The 22,086-nt window shown below is 40.1% G+C and overlaps 1 pseudogene across 1 annotated transcript in view; it reads left to right on the forward strand.

Annotated features, from left to right (window-relative positions):
- Positions 1 to 686: 686 nt before the first annotated feature.
- Positions 687 to 22,086, forward strand: part of LOC308244082 (ADP-ribosylation factor-like protein 10) — a 92,426-nt pseudogene continuing 71,026 nt past the window's right edge. The window contains exons 1-2 of the transcript in view: positions 687 to 757; positions 1,349 to 1,442. The product of the transcript in view is annotated as an ADP-ribosylation factor-like protein 10 (transcript). The remainder of the gene's footprint in view (positions 758 to 1,348; positions 1,443 to 22,086) is intronic.

Here is a 22,086-nt window from a genome sequence, read left to right on the forward strand (position 1 = left end):
ATAGAATTATGGTGAGGATTGGTGACATTATTTATTTAAATGTCTTCATAATTTATAAGTCCTCTAAAATCAGGAGTTTTAGCATGTTCTAAAACAATGACTGATTTTGATATTTTCCAAATAAAAGACTAAATGCATTGCTTGAAAATTTGTTACCCACTTTGCTTCCAGCTCTTCACATTCCCTATAGTTCACAAGAGGAATCACAGATTGGACCCCTCTGTGACTATAATATTACTAGAGGCCTGGTGCATGAATTCATGCATGGGTGGGTTCCCTCAAGGTGGCCTGTGGGGATCAGACCAAAACTGGCAGTTCAATGCACCTGCTGCTCCTGCCTGCCGTTCCTGCTCATCCCAGCCCGGCTGTGCCTGCCGCAGGCTTGCACCCAGCAGTCCCGATTGGGAGAGGCTCGCCCCACTGTGGCGCTTGCCAGCCATGAACCCTGTGTCTGATGCCCGTCCTGATGGGTGGGGGTGCTGGGATGTGATCAGCCCTCCGGACTGGTGGTGGGATGCCCTTGCTGGCCCGGGATCTGGATCAGTCCGACTGAAGTTTGCGCTGGTTGTCAGGAGCCATCTGATGGCCACTTTCATATTGTTTCTTCCTTACAGAGCGTTTAGGGAGGAGAAGTGGCTGTGGTGCCCGAGGTCGACTTACAGAAGGCCGGCAGCACTGTCGGGATCATGCCGGTGGTGCAGGTCTGTCGATTCCTGGCCGGTACTCTGGAGATTGCACCTGCAGCACTACTGCGGGAGTGAGTGGCTGCGGCCAGGCTGGTGGGCCACTGGGATGGGTCAGTCAGCTGAGCAGTGCTCCAGCTGTGGGCGTGCACTGACTACCAGGGGGCAGCTCCTGCATTAAGTGTCTGCCCCCTGGTGGTCAGTGCGTGTCACAGCAACTGGTCCACTGGTCATTTGGACATTTGGTCATTCGGTCGCTTGGGCTTTTAATTATACAGATACCATGTGAATTTTCAGAAGTTAGAAATCCTACTGTTTATGGATTTTCAATTTAGAAGGATAAACATGCTTCATAATTCCTGTCCCAGTGGTGCTTTGGTACTTCTTGTTACTTCTGCCAGGAATATTTCTTCCTTATTTCTCCTAATACCTAGTGAACTCTTATGCTTTAAAGCCCAGCTAAAATATTGCCATTTATCCTATCAGGACCTACATTAGAAGCAAGTGCAAGTGCATAGTGAGATTTGGAAGTGGGTGCTGCAGTGGGTACCTCAAAGATGCTTGTATTTCCCAATTCTTATGTAGGATGTGGGAGAAATAATGCAAGCGTATTCTCTTATACCTGGGCATCTTTGACTCTTGCTATAATTGGTCTTTTTTGTTAGGAGTCAAAACACATGGCTACTGGTTTTTGCTCCACAACTTGCTAAAAGTGTGGTTACGGACAAACTACTAAACTGCCTCTTTAATAAAGTGGAGGTAATGTCCCTATGTCCTCTGCCAAAAAAAAATGGATGTGAGATCTCTGTGGGTTTCAAAATCATAATCATTAAATCATATTCAATCAAAATAATTTATAAATGTTTCTTGATTATGTTTATGAAGTTCCTTCTACATTAAAAATGATTCTTTCATTTAATCTTTTAGAAACCTTCAGAATAGAGCAGCATATGATTTGCTGAGGAATTGAAATCAGAAGACAATTTTTTTAACTGTTACTGAAAAAAATAAAACTTGGCACATGTCTATTAGAAAATCCACTTTCTACAAAATTCTTCTTTGCCAAAGGCCAACAGAGAGAGACTAACTAGCAGATGTGTGAATTTTTACAACCAGAATGGTGGCAGCTGAGCCAGGCTACATATTTCGCTTAGAGACCCACAGTCAGGAGATAGTCTGAATGAGAAATAGACCTCTACTGGGTATAGATGGGGATGCAAAGGTGAAATTATATTATGAAAAGTGGTTCTGCAGTGAGCAGTTTGTGTATTTTATATGAACGTGCTGAAAGCATGTTGTATATAAGTAGAGTACCTAAGCAAAAGATGTCTTTATGAGTCTTGAGCACCCTTAAGCATCAGACTGGATGTGCAGAGATGGTGCAAAAGGACAAAGTGGGTCAAAAAAACCGAAATATTATAATGTTTAATGCATTTGGCCAAGGCAGACATTTTTGAGCCATCTAGTCAGATGAAGACATTAACAAATGGTGAGCAGAACAAGCTGAAGCAGCTTTCTGTTGGAAAAAAAAAAGGGAGTTTTCCCAAAAGCACAAATCAAAGACAGAGGTGAGGGGCTATTGGAAACAGAAAGAGCAACATTGCTGATTTAGGATCATAAATTTAAGAGGTAAGTGTATCTTCAGGCATCTATGAAAAAAAAAAAACAACACACAAATATTTAAGGATGAGTCTTTGAGCAGAAATATGAATTAGTGAAGATGACTGGCTCTGTGGAATATAAATAAGAAAATTTTACTAACCACATTTGCAATTTGTCTCTTCTTGCTAAAGAAAAATTCAGACAAAGGCAGAAATACAGAGTGTTAGCCTCAGGAAGAATGCCTTTGTTTTAACAAAAAATCATGCATGTGTGGATAGGAACAAAGTTATCTAATGTTGTTGGGCCACTATCCTTATTCTAGAAAATACTCTTATTATTATTTCTGAAGTTCTATTAAGTGCAGAGTTCTATCAACCTAATAATATAAATGGAAATTTTGAGAGATTGACCATCAGAGGAGATTATGAGAAGCTTTCATAGTTCTGTTTTATTTAGGGGTGGGATATTTTTTTATTGCCATGTGTTTGTTCTTAACAATTTGCCAGGATGCCATAAATCAGCTTTTCTCTGAATGCTGTGTTAAGTACAAAATTAATGCTCTGCCTCTTGCTTTGAGAAGCACTGTATATAAGCTTAAACTGGCTTAGGATGTTTTGCCCAGCAAATTGTTTAACTTTTATATGTTTTCTCTCTGGAGTAGCCATGTAAGTTAGGGAAATGACATTTTCCAATGCAGAGAGCTTTGACTCTATGGCTAGAAGAACAACTGGTCAGCACTCCTGCTCAGAAGGCCGAGCAGAGCCTTACCAGCAGTCCTCTATGCACACCTCAGGGCAGATGGATCTATACATTAGCCTCAAAATGTGTGACCTGAGTTCTATGCTTATCCCTTCTGACTTGCCCAGTTTGTCTCTCTCCCCTAGAGATCTGTATGGATCCAGGCCTCTCCTTGTCTTATTCTTCCTGCCATCTGCCTCCCTCTGTAACTGACCTTCCTTTAAGTATGTCATAGGCCTAAGCATGGTCATGGTTGGGTATAATTAAAATCATGTAGGGAGTTGATAAAATACAGATGATTAGGCCTTACTCTGAAACAACTGACTCAAACTGCGGAGTTGGGGATGAATTTGGAAACTGTATTTTACATACTTGATGGTACCCTACATCTCACTATGAAGTTCATTGTCAGCAAGCCTTTATAAGTTCAGGAAACTGACTTCATATTCAGTGATTAACAATTACTTAATGTAATCTTGTTTTTTTCATATTTAAATGCCAACATATTTCCTATCATAGTACGGGTCCAAGAAAAATTATATGCTATCATTCTTATTCTTCTTTCTAAACTATTCACTTTATTTTGGACATCAATGTAGTTGTTATTTTCTTTCTAAAGAACAGCTATTACATCGTTTTATGAAACCAATAATAGTACTAATAATGGTAGACAGCTTTTGAGATAAGTATGTGCCATATATTCTTCAAAGAAATGTACATTTAAGCTTTACCACATTCCTATAAGGAAAGTGCAATTATTATCCTCATTTTATAAATGGAAGAATAAGGCAGAATATTCTCTCCAGTGCTTTCAACATAAGAAGCACATTTAAGATTCAAAGTAGGGCAGCTGACCCCACTGTGCTCTTAACCATTCTCTATACTAAACTGAGGTCCAATGTCATAGCACAGAGGTAATAGAGCATTTTCCTCAAGTTTGCTTTGATGACTCATAATTTAGCAAGTCTCTGGAGGGTGGCCCTACTAACTTTTCTTAATAACAGTTATATGGTAAAATATCTTAAGCATAAGTGAAAACAGAAATTGAATTGTTCTCACCAGAAGATGGTAAGACTAAGTAGCATAACCTACTGGGTACTGTAGTTTAAGATCTGAGAGCATGGAACTAGAATCAAGATTAGCTAGGTCCCAATCTTTCCTTTGTTCCTTACCATAAATGTGACTTAATTCAAGGCTACTTAATCTCTATAAAGCTCAGTTTCCTCTTCTAAAAGAGAATGATATATGCCTTATAATACTTTTGTGAAATACCAAAGTGCTTAGTAAGTTTTCAATAAATGAAAGCCATTAGCATTAGCATTATTATTCACTTCGAAGACCCAAAGGAACTCTTAAGGTGACACTAGCAGCAAATGGCACTAAAGAGAGAAACATAGGAGAGCTTATTCTTATTTATGCATCATATCAAACCCCAAAGTATTAATAAGGAGGCAGCAGGACAGAGAAAGTGAAAGACAGAAGGTACCTTATTTATAATAAACAATTCTCAGTATCATGTACATACATTTAGGGTTTCTGCATATTTATTTCAGGGTGAAAATGTTTGTTATTGAAAATGTTAATAAGCATTAGAAGGAAAAACGTAATGCCTAATGAACCTTTAAAGTTCAATTACATCTAAATAAATATTACTTGTTTTAGTTATATTAACTTTAATTTTTACAGTTTAATATGTCTTTATTCTAAAGATGCTATAAATAAATATTTTAACATTGTACTCTTTGATGACTAGAACTTGATTGGCAATACTATCCTATCATATCTATTAAAAGAGTAATATGCAAATTGACTGTCACTCCAACACACAAGGTGGCTGCCCCCATGTGGTCAAAGATGGCTGCCCCCATGTGGACACAAGATAGCCGCCACAAGATGGCTTGCAGGGAAGGAAGTGGGATGGACCAGGCCTGCAAGGGAGGGCAGTTGGGGGCAACCGGGCCTACAGGGAAGGGAAGTTGGGGGAGGGGGACTCAGGCCTGCAGCTGAGAGCAGTTGGGGGGGACCAGGCCTGCAGGGGAGAGCAGTTGGGGGGGACCAGGCCTGCAGGGGAGGGCAGTTGGGGGCAATTAGGCTGGCAGGGGAGCAGTTAGGCATCAATCAGGCTGGCAGGGGAGTGGTTAGGGGGTGATCAGGCTGGCAGGCAGAAGCAGTTAGGGACAATCAGGAAGGCAGGCAGGCGAGCAGTTGGGAGCCAGCAGTCCTGGATTGTGGGAGGGATGTCTGACTGCCCATTTAGGCCCTATCCCAGTAGGGGTCCCAGATTGGAGAGGGTGCAGGCTTGGCTGAGGGAACACCGCCCCATGCACAAATTTTGTGCACCTGGCCTCTAGTCCTATATAATAAAAGGGTAATATGCAAATTGACCCTAACAGTGGAACAACCAGTTGCTATGATGCGTACTGACTACCAGGGGGCAGACGCTCAATGCAGAAGCCGCCCCCTGGTGGTAAGTGCACTCCCACAGAGGGAGCGCCGCACAGCCAGAAGGCCAGCTCATGGCTGGCCAGCGCAGTGGCTGTGGCAGGATCCTCTCCCGCCTTCACGGCAGTGATAAGGATGTCCAAGTAATGGCTTAGGCCCGCTCCCTCCATTAATCAGACATCTTCTGAGGGCTCCCGGGCTGCCAGAGGGATGTCTGACTGCCAGCTTAGGCCTGATCCCCCAGGGAGCGGGGCTAAGCCATCAGATGGACATTCCCAGAGGGGTCATGGACTGCGAGAAGGCACAGGCCAGGCTGAGGGACCCCCGCCCCCCGAGTGCATGGATTTTCATGCACTGGGCCTCTAGTTTTACATAATAAAAAGTTAATATGCAAATTACCAAACTGCAGAATGACCAGTTGCTATGATGTGCACTGACCACCAGGGGGCAGACGATCAACGCAGGAGCTACCCCCCTCCCCCCTCCCCCCCCCCCATGGTCAGTGCGCTCCTACAGGGGGAGCGCCGCTCAGCCAGAAGCCGGGCTCACGGCGGCGAGCGCAGTGGTGGTGGCGGGGGCCTCAGCCGGACATCGTCCGAGGGCTCCCAGACTGCAAGAGGGCACAGGCCTGGCTGAGGGACACCCCCACCCCGTCCCGAGTGCACAGATTTCATGCACTGGGCCTCTAGTTTTACATAATCCTCATTGATGAGTCATTAAGTTGATCATCAACATCCTGTTAAAAAAATTTTGTAAGTCACCAGTAAATACAAAATATAATAATGAAGTTGAACACTATTAATCATAGACATTTTATTTGTAATGTTTAAAGATATTAACTGTAGAGTAAAAAATGTTAAGCATATTAAAATGCTGTCCTGACACAAGCCCTGAGAGGGAAACATAAAAATGTTCTCTTTTGGTAGCAGATCAAATAAACCAAAAACAACTTGGTCTACTGGGAGTAGTACTGGATTTAAACTATCAGACAATGGAAATTTCACAACAACCTCCCCACAGCAAGTAGTGTAAATTATTAATTGTTTTTTATATTAACTATGAAAATTCTTGAAGTCAGAACTCGGGTTTCCAATTCACATTTCCATAAATAATTTTACTATTAATGAATTCTACTTCAAATAATACAGAAATAGCATGAAGCAGTAGAGGAAAAATTGATGAACACTAGAGATCAATACCAGTGTCCCCATTGATTTTGCCTTTCTATATCAAGTGCTATAGCTTTTTATAGAAAGACACAGTGAGCCACCTCAGGGCCTCAGTTCAGTCCTTTGTTCCACATATACCTATTTTGTGGAAGCCACTATCAAGGAAATTCAAATAAAGATGAATAAACATCCATTCATGGATTATTATTATTTGATGTTTAAGAGTTTTGGGGGAGATTTAATTTATCAGAGAGGTTTGGGGTGACTCTCCTAGGAAGTGATACTTGAGTGATCTGTAGGAGCATGTATGTGGTATTAGAGAGAAAATTCAAGGCAGTAAAAACAAGAGGCACAGGACCTAGGGAGGGAGGAAGCTTGGCAAGTGCAAGGGCAGAAAAGTTCAATGGGGCTGGAATCAGGAAGCAGAAAGACAGCTGCTTCAAAAAAAGGTGGGAAGAGTAAAGCAAATGGACTACACAGGGAATGATACAGAAAAACAATTATGATAGGTTAGTGAACTAACAAGTTATGCTTTTTTAGAGAATCTTCTGGCTGCTGAAGGGAGAATGGATCCAAGGATGCCAAAGTGAATGTATATCTCTTATTTAGGAGGATTTGAAGATGCCTAGGCAAGAACTAATCATGATTTGTCCCTCACAGTTTTAGCAATAGAACTCTATGCAATGATAGATATCTAATCTGCACTGGTTAATAGAAGTAATTAGCTACATATGACTATTTAACATTGAATGTGGCTAGTGAGACTCTGGGACTGACAGTTATCTAAATTTACATTTTAAAAGTCAATTGTGGGAAAAAAATAAACACCCATGTAGCTAGTGGCTAATATATTGAACCACAGTGCTCTAGGGGGATCACAATCTAGTGTATTAAATGATTCTGCTACAATGAAATATGTCCACAACATTATAATTCAAAATAAGAATTGAAACTAACATAATTTGAGCAATGTCACTCAACTATAATTTGGAAGAGTCAAATTTTAATCAAATTACTTAGTTTCCACACCCTATTCTCTTTCGTTTGTTTTTTTGTTGTTGTTTATTCTTTCATAAGAGGACAAAAGCAAAAAAAAAAAAATGTGATCTTTCTATACCTTTGATTAGTTGGCACAACCTTAGAATGTCCACAAATTGTGGTTTTCCAGGGCAGTTTGGTTTTACTCTAGTTATCCCAGAATAATATTAATAGCATCCCCTCACACTCTCAACAGTGTCCTGGTTTGGATGATAAATTATATGGTCATCCTAGCCAACTGCTACTGAAAAGTCAGATTTATTATACAAAACCTAGTTGAGAAAAATAAATAGTGGAAGATGAAATACAGCCTGAAATTCCTTGGTGCAACTTCCCATTAGAAAGTTTTAAAATATTATAGAGTACAAAATTAATTATATTTATTGAATAGTAGGCTGTAACATTGTATGAAGTTGACGACTATTAAAACTATTTGAGTAGTTAAGTTTTGTCAGGTTCTTTTTTAGTAATGTCAGTTAAAGTGTCTTTCTCTAATTCTTATTTGCCTACCTTTCCTGTAAATAACTTATTAACCACCCACTACTTCTTCTCTGACTGATTAAATGGTATAAATGTTGGGAAAAACAACATGAATGACATAAATGCCAAGATTAATTTGAAATGTGAAAACATATTTAATATAAAGGTTATGTTTATGATTTCTACAAAGATACTTAAGCAAATAAAGAGTACAATAATTAACTTGGATGGGTAGAAAGTCTTTATTTTTCTTTTCTTTTTTTAAATATATATTTTTATTGATTTCAGAGAGGAAGGGAGAGGGAGAGAGAGATAGAAACATCAATGATGATTCATTTTTCTTTTCTTTTTTAAAATATATATTTTTATTGATTTCAGAGAGGAAGGGTGAGGGAGAGAGAGATAGAAACATCAATGATGAGAGAGAATCATTGATCGGCTGCCTCTGCACACCCCCTACTGGGGATTGAGTCAGCAACCCAGGCATGTTCCCTTGACTGGAATTGAACCTGAGACCTTCTAGTCCACAGTCCAATGCTCGATCCACTGAGCCAAATGAGCTAGGGCAAGTCTTCATTTTCTTAATCATTATTATGTAGCACACTGGTCGGCAAACTCATTAGTCAACAGAGCGGCAAACCGCTGCTCACGAGCCGCATGCGACTCACGAGCCGCAGTTTGCTGACCACTGATATAGCCTATTGGTCAGGAGTTTAACGTAGGAAAAGTAGTAAGTCAAACAATTAAAGAAAAGGGCAGCACACTGCTGTAAGGACCTATCTAATGGACATGCCAGTGCCAAAGGTAATCTGAAAAATTAAGACAATTCAGAGCAGTAGGGAATAAAATACTGTAGAAAATGCTCAAGTGAAAGATGTGAAGCGTTCACTCAGTTTCCCCTGCTTACCATATCTCTAGTCTTCATTGTGTCTTTCTGCATTTGGAGCATGGGTGACAATTTTCAAAGTGATGGAAAACATTATTCAGTGAATTCTAAATTCTTTGCAGTTCAAATGTACTGCTTTCAGTTGAAACAAAGTTAATATAGCAGTTACAAAGAAAAGGCTCATTCTCATGTGGACAGGAATACTTGAGGGGGCTATACTAATCTGTAGAGCAGTTATACAAGCTCTCAAATTATGAGGGAATAGACAACAAAAGAACAAGAGACAACAAAGAGCCATGTGAATTCACAGTTGCTTCCTCTGGGGGTTAGATTTGCTCATGAGTTATAAGAGGTAACCATGAGATAAATGCCTTCTATCAAGTGGGGAGGAATACTTTTCCAGGTAGCTAAAGAACAAAAGTTGTTGTCCCACAAAACTCCTGGGTAGTATATAAAACTCCTCTAAACATGCAATCTACACACACACACACACACGCGCGCGCGCGCGCACACACACACACACACACACACACACACACGGTTAAACAAATCATTTCCTGTGTTTTTGTGGATTTTTGCATAAGCAACTCTTTTTTTATTTATTTTATTTTTTAATTTTATTTTTTTAATTTCTTTATTGATTAAGGTGTTACGAATGTGACCTTATTACCCCATTACCTCCCCCCATCTCCCCCACTTATGCCCTCACCCCCTGGTGTCTGTGTCCATTGGTTAGGCTTATATGCATGCATACAAGTCCTTTGGTTGATCTCTCCCCCTTACCCCACCCTCCCCTACCTTCCCTCTGAGGCTTAATGGTCTGGTCGATGTTTCTTGCATAAGCAACTCTTATAGAACATAGATTAACAAAATGTTTTATGAAAGTCTGATTTACATTGGATGCAGACAGAAAATGTGTGAATTCTCTGTTCTCTCACCAGATTTGGTATGAATTAGTGTGGACTGTAGACTGCTGTGAGGCGTAGCTCAGCACATCACACATATCCAAGGACAGAAAAAGAAAATCATGATGAGAGTCAGGTCAGAGATTACCCTGTTATTCATGGCTGTCACTTTTTCCAATGCCCTAGGAACCAGAGATTGGAAATTACCATCAAATCTATCCTTGCTGACAGTTGTAAATTATACCTATACTTGAATTAATATTTCAAATGTTCAGGGATGATTTTAAAATGGTTCTGTGTGTACATGATAAACTCTGAGCAGACAGGCTGAGGCAGAGGTGTTCAGGATATCTGCCCACCTCCCTTAAAACTCAGACCATGACTTTTCTGTCACCCAACACTTACCTATGCTGAGTTAGCAATTAAATGCAAGTTATGAACTTGAAGACATTAAACATGGTTTGTATAAATATAATTATTTTAAACACATTCCATTTATACAGTGGCAAACTGAACAAATAACAGGATTGGAAAATATATAAAGAATAAAAATAGAAAAATAACAATTCTAACCAAAGGAAGAAAACACCTTTAGTCATTATAAATTCAACATTTTGAGAAAGAGGCAAATTAATGACAAGTTAATAAAATGTGCCTTATATCCTGTAAAAATAAAAGCTTATTTATTTTAAGGCACTTTCATAAAAATGAGTTTGGGTGTAAAAATACAACTTTTCAGGCATCATCTTCCTACCTTGATTTTGTTTTATGTATTTTTTTGGTTTGAGTTAAAATTTTTCTTTGAAATTCACAGTCAGAAGTTTTATCTTGTGAAAAATATCAAATTTGTCATATTGATCAGCTTACTGTTATCATGATTATTATTGTTGACAGTTTTTATGAAGTACTACACAACTTCTCACGATTTTCAATAGAGCACAATCTCTGGTGAATTTTTTAAATATTTTTTCTTTATTGATTAAGGTATTACATATATGCCCTTATTCCCCTTTAGTCCCCCCACCTCCCTGCTCATCCCCTCACCCCCCTAGTGTCTGTGTCCATTGGTCATCTGGTGAATTTTTGCAAATGAAGCATATTTTATTTAATTATGGGAATTTGAGGTGTTAACTGCCAAAGAGCACTAGATTCTTTGCTTGATTCTAATGGCTGCTCACCTTCTACCACCTGACGGCTTCATTGTCATTGATGTCAGAAGCTCTTTCTCTAAGGTATCTGCTTGGTAGTACAGTATTGCCTAGTAATGTTCCTGATGTTACTACGCAGATTATGGTTACTGTATAAATGACTATGTGCTTCTATGGAGGAGAAATCTGTACATGTCTCTGAATGTATTAGGGAAGAACTGGTCCAGTCTGAATAATTTCTCACAAAATATTCTAGGCAATGGCATTACTGATACTATAAACCTTTAACCAGAAGGGAACAATGGGTATCAATCACCCCTACTTTTCAATTAGTTTAAAATATGTATCTATGCACCTGACATAGGAATTCCATGGAAGAAACTTGGATGTTATAGAGTGGGGTTTGCTTTAACCTGATTTGAAATCTAAGCATTTAAGTCTAACCTAAAATCTTATATTAATTTGACTATATTTCCATGAAAGATAGTTTGACCTTTCAGAGCCTCAGTTTCCTAAACAGTATACCAAATGCTTGAATTAGCCAATGGCTAGAAACCAATTCTTCAGGGACCTCTAATGTTTCTTCCCATCTTGTGAGCAAAGGAACTAACACACTTTGTTTCAGACTGTCCTTCAAGTTATGCGTGTATAGTGAACAGCCTTAGAAGACAGGTATAGCATCTCCCTACAGAATGATGGTCAGCATACTTACTGTCCAGTAATAGTTGTTGGTTTCCCTAATCATAGTTGCATGCCTACAGCTCAACCTACTGTGTGAACAGGTATCACCAAACCCTGTTAGTGTTGTTCTCCAGGAACTGGGGCTCAAAGAACTGACACAAGTTCACTATTGTTATTACTGAGAGTAATGGAGTCCTTTGTCTCTGACCTCGGAGTCTTCCTATCCTTGCCAGCATCCATGAAACTGTGACATGCTAAAAAGTTAGATTGCAAGACAGTAAATTCTGAGACCCTTCACAGATCTTGACATTGATGTGTATGATCTTTGTTAAGTCTTGCAAGCTTATATGTCTTCTAGCCCTTCGATCTCTATAACTGGACTGTCTAACCTCTGCCTTCAGCTCAAGTAAGTTAAATCCTGACCTTTTCTTGGGTAATTTAATTAGCCTTTCCCGTCCCCTCCCCCAACTCCACCCCAGTAACACAGTATCATCGACCTTCAACAGCCCTGCTCTGAAAACTTGTGCTGAAGTTCTAACTAGTAATAGGTTACAAACTTTAGAGAATGTGAATAGTGAAAACATATTTCCTGGTACCTTCTTGCATGTATAATTAAGAATAAAAACCATACTCAACAGCAAAGGAAGTTAAACAACATTCTGATTATATGCATTTCCCCAACTAAACTTTTGCCTAGCCCAGTGGTCTGCAAATTCATTAGTCAACAGAGAGGCAAACCGTGGCTCGCGATCTGCAATCTGCATGTGGCACGCGAGCAGCAGTTTGCCGACCACTGGCCTAGCCTGTCTATTGAATAATCCCGAAACACCAATTCTAAACTTGAACACTGAGCCTGAATTATTATCTACTCCCTTCTTGCCAATGTCTGTGTTGTTCCTTCTCCTTGACTTCCTGCTTCTATTTCATCACACTTACTCTCTTCTGCCCTGTTAATCTGCTATCAATAGCTTATTTCTCACCACTTGACTGAATGTCTTCTCCTTGCTCATCTTTTTTTTTCCTGTTTTATTGAGAAATAATAGACCTTCATCACTGCATACATTTATGATGTACAGCATGGTGATTTGATTTCCATATATTGTGAAATGATTACTACAATAGGTTTAGTTAACATCCATCTTCTCATATAAATACATTAAAAATAAAATAAAGGAAAACAGGGGGGAAAAAGTCTTGTTATGAGAACTCTTAGGATTTAGTCTAACTTTCCTATATATCATACAGCACTGTTAGCTATAGTCAGCATGTTGTACATTATATCCCTAGTTTTTATGTATTTTATAACTGGAAGTTTCTACCTTTTGACCACCTTCCTCTAATTCTCCCTCCCCTCACCCTCTGCCTCTCATTATTTTTTCTATGAGTTTGTTCTCTTTTAGATTTCACATATAAGATTGTACAGTACTTGTCTTTCTCTGTTTGACTTATTGAATGTAGCATAATAGCATAATGCCTTCAAACAAGTGGTAAATATTTACTCATTTTATGGCTGAATAATATTATATTATCTTTCATGTGTTCTTTATCCATTCATCAATGTACACTTAGGTTATTTCCATGTCTTTCCTATTGTAAACAATGCTGCTCTGAACATGGGGGTGCAGATATCTTTCCAAGTTAGTATTTTTGTTTGCTTTTAATACATTCTCAGAAGTGAAATTTCTGGATTCTATTTTCATAGGTTCTATTTTTAATGTTTTGAAGACCCTCTATACTGTGTTCTATAGTAACTCTACCAATTTACAATCATACCAACAGTGCATGAGGATTCTCTTTTCTCCATATTGATGCTAACTTCTGTTACCTCTTGTCTTTTTGATGATGGTCATTTTAACAGGGTGATGTGATATCTCATTGTACTTTGATTTTTTATTTCCCTAATGACTAGTGATGTTGAGCACCTTTAAAGTACCTGTTGGCATTTCACATATATTCTTTTTTTAAAATATGTTTTTATTGATTTCAGAGAGGAAGGGAGAGGGAGAAATAGAAACATCAATAATGAGAGAGAATAATTGATCAACTGCCTCCTAACCGCCCCTCCACTGGGGATCAAGCCCACAACATGAGCATGTGTTCTTACTGGGAATTGAACCATGACCTCCAGGTTAATAGGTTGATGCTCAATTATTGAGCCATTCCAGTAGGGCTCACATATATTTAGGGGAAAAAAGTGTCTATTTGGGTTCTTTACCAATATTATAATAAATTATTTGTGTTTGTTTTTTTTATTAAATTGTATGGACTCATTATGTATTTTGGATATGATCTTGGTCATCTTTATTTGTACTGTCCTACTGCTCAGTGACACTGAACTTACTGTCTGCCACAACCCACATTCCTTTGAGATAATGCATAATTCAAGACTCATCTATCTAAAGAAAGAGATGCATGTCAGGAACCCCATTTTAAGCAGAAACTCAGGTTATGTTCACTTGCAATTATACTATTAAGTGAGTGTCTTTGGGTATTTAATTATGTATCACCACTGGCATATTGAAAAATTAAAGTCATTTATACAAAAACATTCCAGGATATTTTAGTATTCTCTCATCAATCAGTTAGAAGACAATCTTATAATTCACATTATCATGATATTTTTAAAAAGAGAAAGAACAAGAAAATGACTCGAAGCTTGAGAAAATTTAAGGATTGAATGTAAATATAAAGTTTCTTAATAAATCATAATGTGGGATAGGAAAGAAAGCTGAAGGATACTTCTCATTTGTCCATAGCTAATAAATATTCCAAAGTTGTATAAAAAAAAACACAAAACAACAGATTCAGATTCATACTACATGAATCATGGAAGTCAACTAATTCTTATATCACATTTTGGAGGAATAAGAGTTTATTTAAAGAATGACTTACACAAAAGGGATTGGAGAGAGACATAATTGCAGTAGAATAGCCATCTACCGCATGTCCCAAGCCTTGTCCTGGAGCAGATAGAATAAGCAACTAAATTAAATAACGTCCACCCTGAATTGGCAAAGTAGACAAAGCTGGTGAGACAATTCACAGCTAAGAAGGGCATAGGAGAATGGTAAAATCAGGGATCTGGGCTGGAGAGAACTGAGAGACCTCTGATCCCAGAGGGTCAAATGTAAACTTGAAGGCACCAAGGCTGCTTCCCTTGGGACAGGCGTAGTTTCTGACTGTGGAAAAAAGGTCTGTAAGACTGCTGGCAGCAGGGGATTCTAGATCTGGGTCCACAGCCAAGAGAGACTGAGCCCAGAGGGGGCAGCCTGGACGGCTGCCCAGGCCGCATTGTGCCAGGGGGATAGGGGCTCACAGTGACGCAGCTCTTTGCCCTCTTTTTGGTCTTTGCTTTTGTTCGCTGAACTTAATTCATCGGACCTTTCAAATACAGACACTCACCCCTGGCTGAGGTGCAGGTGGAGGTGTGGACTTGTGGAGTCTGGGGAGAGGCCAGGGAGAGGAGAGGGTCGGGGAGAGGTGACCGCGAGTCTGGCGCTGAGTCACACCTGATGTGCTGGACCTAGGCAGCCATTTTCTCCTGAAGAGATAGCTCCTCCCTGCCTGCAGTCTGCAGGCAACCAACATAGCCACAACCAGACTACACCCCGAGTGACACAGAGGATACAAAAGAAAAAAATCTGAATAGTCCCTGAGAGCCAACAGGGAATGGCCTAAAGAGCAGCCTTCATTCCCAGCAACAGGAAGCTGAGAAGTGGCCGAAAGTACAGAAGAGTGGGATCTAAAACCAGCCCTCATTTTTATTTTTATTTTATTTTACTATTATTTTGTTATCTCTTTTTTCTTTTCTCTTTATTTTCCTTTGTTTATTTTCTATTTCTTTTCATATTATTTTTTCATCATTCTAATTTTTTATTTTATCATTTTTTAAATTTATTATTATTTTTTATTCTCATTCTCTTTCTTCTTATCCATTAATCCTCTTTCTACTTCCTCTATACTGAAATGAGGTCCTCCCCAGTGGTTGGCAAACCGCATGTGGCTCGTGAGCCACGGTTTGCCAACCACTGGTTTATCTGTTTGTACTCTGGTGTTTTCTCCATATATATATATATTTTTTTCCTTTTTCTTCCTTTTTCTTCTTTTACTTATCTCTCATACCATTTTTCTCTCTTTGATATCATTTGTACTCTTTTTCTCTCCCCTAATTCTCTTTTCTCTGATGGTCACTTATATTGGGTTACTAGTGTTGTGTGTACATTCGTGTTTTGTTCCCTTTGTGTTGTGTCTTGTCCAGGTGCATTTTATCCTGTTTGGCCAATGTGGTAGAGAGCAAGCCACATAACCAGACACCCGGAGAGGAGACTCCATCCATGAAAGGATCAATAACACTCCAGATCCAACTACAGAGGCATGAAGAAGGTGGCAGTGAGGGAGAGAGTGTGAGTGAGTGAGGGAGCAAAAGAGGAGTGTGTGGAAGAGTGGTGTGTGTATGTGTGTGTGTGTGTGTGTGTGTGTGTGTGTGTGTGTCACAGTTAGATCCTGCAGGACCTACAGGAGCAGGCTGACTGGGCTTGCCTAACAAGGCAGCCTCTGCTACCATTGCAAACAATCCCAGAGCAGCTGGCTCTTCTTCAGAGGCTGCACCTTTAAAGGAGAGAGGTGCTGTGACTGGGATCTCAGCCTCACCTTCACCCAGGGTGCCCTCAGATAATATCAAGGACTCTATAGCCACCCCCACCAGGGACATGCTGCCTCGGCTGTGGTCCCATGGTCACCGAGACTCCAGCCACCACAGGCACAGGCTCCTGTGAGTTCTGAAGCATGCTTCCATCTGGCTTGCCCAACGCTTTAGCCTAGGGCACCAAGACCATGTGAGCAGCAGCCAGAGAGCAGCCCACCCCTGTCTGAGAAAAAGCAGCCTCACGCAGCCTGCCCCCATCTGAGGAGCAGCAGCCCTGTGAGCAGCCCACCCCCATCAGAGGAGCAGCAGCCTCACGAACAGCCAACCACCATCTGAGGAGCAACAGCCATGTGAACAGCCCCCACCCATCTGAGGAGCAGCAAATGCATGATCAGCCTGCCCCCATCCAAGGAGCAGCAGCCGTGCACAGCCCGCTCCTGTCCAAGGAGGAGCAACTGTTCAAGCATCCTGCCCCTGCCAGCCAGAGGAGTCACCCCTGCTGTGAGCAGTGCCCCCTAGAGGAGCTGCCATCAACTGAGGAGCAGCTGCCACCTGAGGAGCCACTGACGCCAAGGAGCAGCCCCTGCATGATTCGACACCTAGGTCCTCTGATGAGAGCAAACGTGGGGAGACAAAGAACCCCCAAAGGAAAGAAAAGGAGGAATCACCAGAAAAGCAGGTAAGTGAAATAGAGTCATGCAATATGTCAGAAAAATAATCCAGATTAAGGGTCATACAGTTCATAAAACATATGGATGAAAAAATCAACAATTTATGTAAGAATCAAGAAGAAATAAAGAGTGATATAGCTGCAATGAAAAACACCATGGAAAGTTTCACCAGTAGACTAGGAGAAGCAGAAGACCGAATTAGCGAATTAGAAGACAGGGAAGCGAAACACACCCAAACTGAATTGCAATTGGAGAAAAAAAATAAAAGACAGGAGGATAGCTTAAGAGAGCTTTGAGACAACATGAAACGAAGCAATATATGAATAATTGGGGTGCCAGAATGACAGGAAGAGGAACAAGGTTTAGAAAACCTATTTGAAGAAATAATATCAGAAAACTTGCCTCAAGAGGGGAAGAAAAAAAAAATCACACAAGCACAGAGTCTGAACAAGATGAACCTGAAAAGACCCACACCAAGACATGTAATTATGATGGCAAATGTTCAGGACAAAAAGAGAATATTAAAGGCTACAAGAGAGAGACAGAAAGTTATGTACAAGGGATCTTCCATTAGATTATCAAATGATTTCTCAACAGAAACACATCAGGCCAGAAAGGAATGAAAGGAAATTTACGAAGTCATGCAAAGCAAAAGACTGAATCCAAGAATACTCTATCCAGCAAGGCTATCATTCAAAATTGAAGGTAAAATAAGGAGCTTCACAGACAAAAAAAGGCTAAGGGAGTTTATCACTACCAAGCCAGCAATTCAAGAAATGCTAAAGGGACTGGTGTAAAAAGAAGAAATAAAAAGGGAACAAGAAACAAAGCACAAAAAATAAAAATGGCTACAAATAAGTACCTATTAATAATAACTTTAAATGTTAATGGACTAAATGCTTCAATCAAAAGACATTGGCTGAATGAATTAAAAAATATGACCCACATATATGCTGTCTACAAGAGACCCACCTCAGAACAAGGGATTCACACAGACTGAAAGTGAAGGGATGAAAAAATATCTTTCAGTCAAATAGAAATGAAAAAAAAAAAAAGCTGGGGGAACAATACATATATTTGACAAAGTAGACCTCAAAGTGAAGGCCATAACAAGAGATAAGGAAGGCCACTTCATAATACTAAAAGGATCAATACATCAAGAGGCTATAACCGTGGTAAACATATATAACATATATATATATATAAAAGAGGCCCGGTGCATGAAATTTGTGCACGGGGGAGGGAGGAATCCCTCAGCCCAGCCTGCCCCTCTCCAATCTGGGACCCCTCGAGGGATGTCCGACTGCCTGATGGGATCAGGCCTAAACGGGTAGTCGGACATCCCTCTCACAATCCAGGACTGCTGGCTCCCAACTGCTCTCCTGCCTGCCTTCCTGATTGTCCTTAACCACTTCTGCCTGCCAGCCTGATCACCCCCTAACCACTCCCCTGCCAGCCTGATTGATGCCTAACTGCCCTCCCCTGCAGGCCTGTTCCCCCCAACTGCTCTCCCCTGCAGGCCTGGGTCCCTCCCAACTGCCTTTCCCTGCAGGCTGGGTCTCCCCCAACTTCCCTCATCTGCCAGCTTGGTCACCCCTAACTGCCCTCCCCTGCAGGCTTGATCGCCCCCAACTGCCCTCTCTTGCAGGCCTGGTCCCTCCCAACTGCACTCCCTTGCTGGCCATATTGTGGTAGCCCTCTTGTGTCCACATGGGGGCAGGATCTTTGACCACATGGGGGCAGCCATCTTGTGTGTTGGAGTGATGGTCAATCTGCATATTACTCTTTTATTAGATAGGATAGAGGCCTGGTGCATGGGTGGGGACCAGTTGGTTTGCCCTGAAGGGTGTCCTGGATCAGGGTAGGGGTTCCCTTGGGGCGTGAGGTGGCCTGGGCGAGGGGCCTGTGGTGGTTTGCAGGCCGGCCACGCCCCCTGGTGACCCAAGCAGAGGCCCTGGTATCTGGGGTTTATTTATCTTCTACAATTGAAACTTTGTAGCCTGGAGTGGAGCCAAGCCTTCTGCTTGTACCATGGCAGCAGCCATTTTTGGGGGGATTTATGTATCTTCTATAATTGAAACTTTGTAGCCTTAAGCGGAGGCCTGGGTGGGCCAGGGTGTGTAAAAAGCTTGGCTTCCTCCATCACCGGGGGCAACCCTAGCCTCCTGCACTTTCCAGCTCAGTGGCTGCTGCCATTTCTGTTTGGATTTATATATCTTCTATCATTGAAACTTTGTAGCCTTGAGTGGAGGCCTAAGCCAGCAAGGGCAGGCAGAAAGCTTGGCTTCCTCCATTGCCGGGGAAACCAAAGCCTCCATCCTGCTCTCTGTGGCTGTAGCCATCTTGTTTGGGTTTATTTGCATATTCACTTCAGATTGGTTGTGGGGCGTGGCTTGTGGGCGTGGCTTTTGGGTGTAGTGGAGTGAAGGTTAATTTACATATTACTCTTTTATTATATAGGATATATATATATATATATATATATATATATATATATATATATATAGAAGGAGCACCCAAATACATAATAAAAACTCCTGGAAGATATCAAGGGAAAGATTGACAACAATACAATCATAGTAGGGGACTTTGATACCCCATTGACATCACTGGATAAATCCTCTAGACAAAGCAACAGCAAAGAAACAGCAATCCTAAATGACTCATTAGATCAGATGGACTTAATTGGCATCTTCAGAACATTTCACCAATAAGTCACAGAATATAGATTCTTCTCAAGTGCACATGGGACATTTTCAAAGATAGACCACCTATTGGGTCACAGGCAAAGTCTCTCCAAATTCAAGAAGATTGAAATCATATCAAGCATCTTCTCAGATCACAATGGCATAATATTAGAAATAAACTATAATAAAAACAATCAAAAAAATTCAAACACTTGCAAGGTGAATAGCATGCTATTAAACAATGATTGAATTACCAATGCAATCAAAGAAGAAATTTAAAACATCCTGGAAATGAATGACAATGAAAACACAATAATCCAAAATCTATGGGACACAGTGAAAGTAGCCTGTACAGTTTATAGCTCTACAGGTCTACCTCAAAAAACAAAAAAAGAAATGGTTATAAATCATCTAACTCTACAACTTAAAGTATTAGAAAGAGAGCAACATGAAAAGCCCAGAGTGAGCAGAAGGAAAGATATAATAAAGATCAGAGCAGAAATAAATGACATGGAGACAAAAAACAAACACAAAAAAAACCCCACAATACAAAAGATCAATGAAACCAAGAGCCGGTTCTTTTAAGGGATAAGCAAGAATGATGAACCTCTACCCAGGCTCACCAAGAAGCAAAGAGAGAGGACCCAAATAAACAAAATCAGAAATGAAAGAGGCAACATAACAATAGACCCCATAGAAATACAAAGGATTGTTAAAAAATACTATGAACAACTCTATTCAAACAAACTACACAACCTGGAGGAAATGGACACATTCCTAGAAAAATACAACCTTCCAAAACTCAATCAGGAAGAATCTAAAAATCTCAATAGGCTGATAACTGTGGAGGAAATTGAAGCAGTCATCAAAAAGCTTCCAGCAAACAAAAGCCTGGGGCCTGACGACTTCACAGGGGAGTTTTACCAAACATTCAAAGAAAAATTAAAAACTATCCTCCTCAGACTACTCCAAAAAATTCAAGAGGAAGGAACACTTCCAAGCTCATTTTATGAAGCCAGCATTACCCTAAAACCAAAACCAGACAAAGACACCACAATGAAAGAGAATTATAGGCCAATATCCCTCATGAACATAGATGTCAAAATCCTCAACAAAATTCTAGCAAATCGGATCTAGCATTACATCAGAAAGATCATACACCATGACAATGTAGGATTTATCCCGGGAAGCAAGTATGGTACAATATCTGCAAATCAATAAACATGACACATCACATAAACAAATTGAGAGAAAAAAATTAGTCATATCAATTGATGCAGAAAAAGCATTTGACAAAATCCAACACCATTTCTTGATAAAAACCCTCAACAAAATGGAAATAGAGGGATCATAACTCAACATAATAAAAGCCTTATATGACAAACCTACAGCCAACATCATACTCAATGGGCAAAAACTAAAAACATTTCCCCTAAGAACAGAAACGAGACAGAGATGCCTGCTTTCACCACTCCTGTTCGACATAGTATTGGAAGTGCTAGCCATAGCAATTAGACAAGCAGAAGAAATAAAAGATATCCAAATTGGAAAAGAAGATGTAAAACTGTCATTATTCACAGATGACATGATACTGTACATAGAAAACCCTAAAGACTCCTCAAAAAATTATTAGACTTAATAAATGAATTTGGCAATGTAGCAGGATACAAAATTAATGCCAAGAAATCTATGGCACTTTTGTACACCATTAGTGAATTTACAGAAAGAGAGATTAAAAAACAATCCCATTTACCATTGCACCAAAAAAATTAAGATACCTAGGAATAAACTTAACTAAGGAGGTAAAAGACCTATATGCGAAAAACTACAGGGCACTGAAAAAAGAGATAGAGGAAGACATAAACAGATGGAAGAACATACCGTGTTCATGGATTGGTAGAATCAACATCATTAAAATGTCCATACTACCCAAAGCAATCTATAGATTCAATGCAGTCCCCATTAAAATACCAATGGCATATTTCACAGACCTAGAACAAACTCTCCAAAAATTCATCTGGAATTTAAAGACCCCTAATAGCTGTAGTAATCCTTAGAAAGAAGACCAAACTAGGAGGGATCTCAATACCAGATATCAAGCTGTACTACAAAGCCACTGTTCTCAAAACTGCCTGGTACTGACACAACAACAGACATATAGAACAATGGAATAGAATAGAGAACCCAGATATGGACCCAAACCACGATGCTCAATTAATATTTGACAAAGGAGGCATGAACATACAATGGAGTCAAGACAGTCTCTTCAATAAATGGTGTTGGGAAAATTAGACAGATACATGCAAAAAAA

This window comes from Plecotus auritus (genome assembly GCF_963455305.1).
Source record: "Plecotus auritus genome assembly, chromosome: 3".
NCBI lineage: Eukaryota > Metazoa > Chordata > Mammalia > Chiroptera > Vespertilionidae > Plecotus > Plecotus auritus.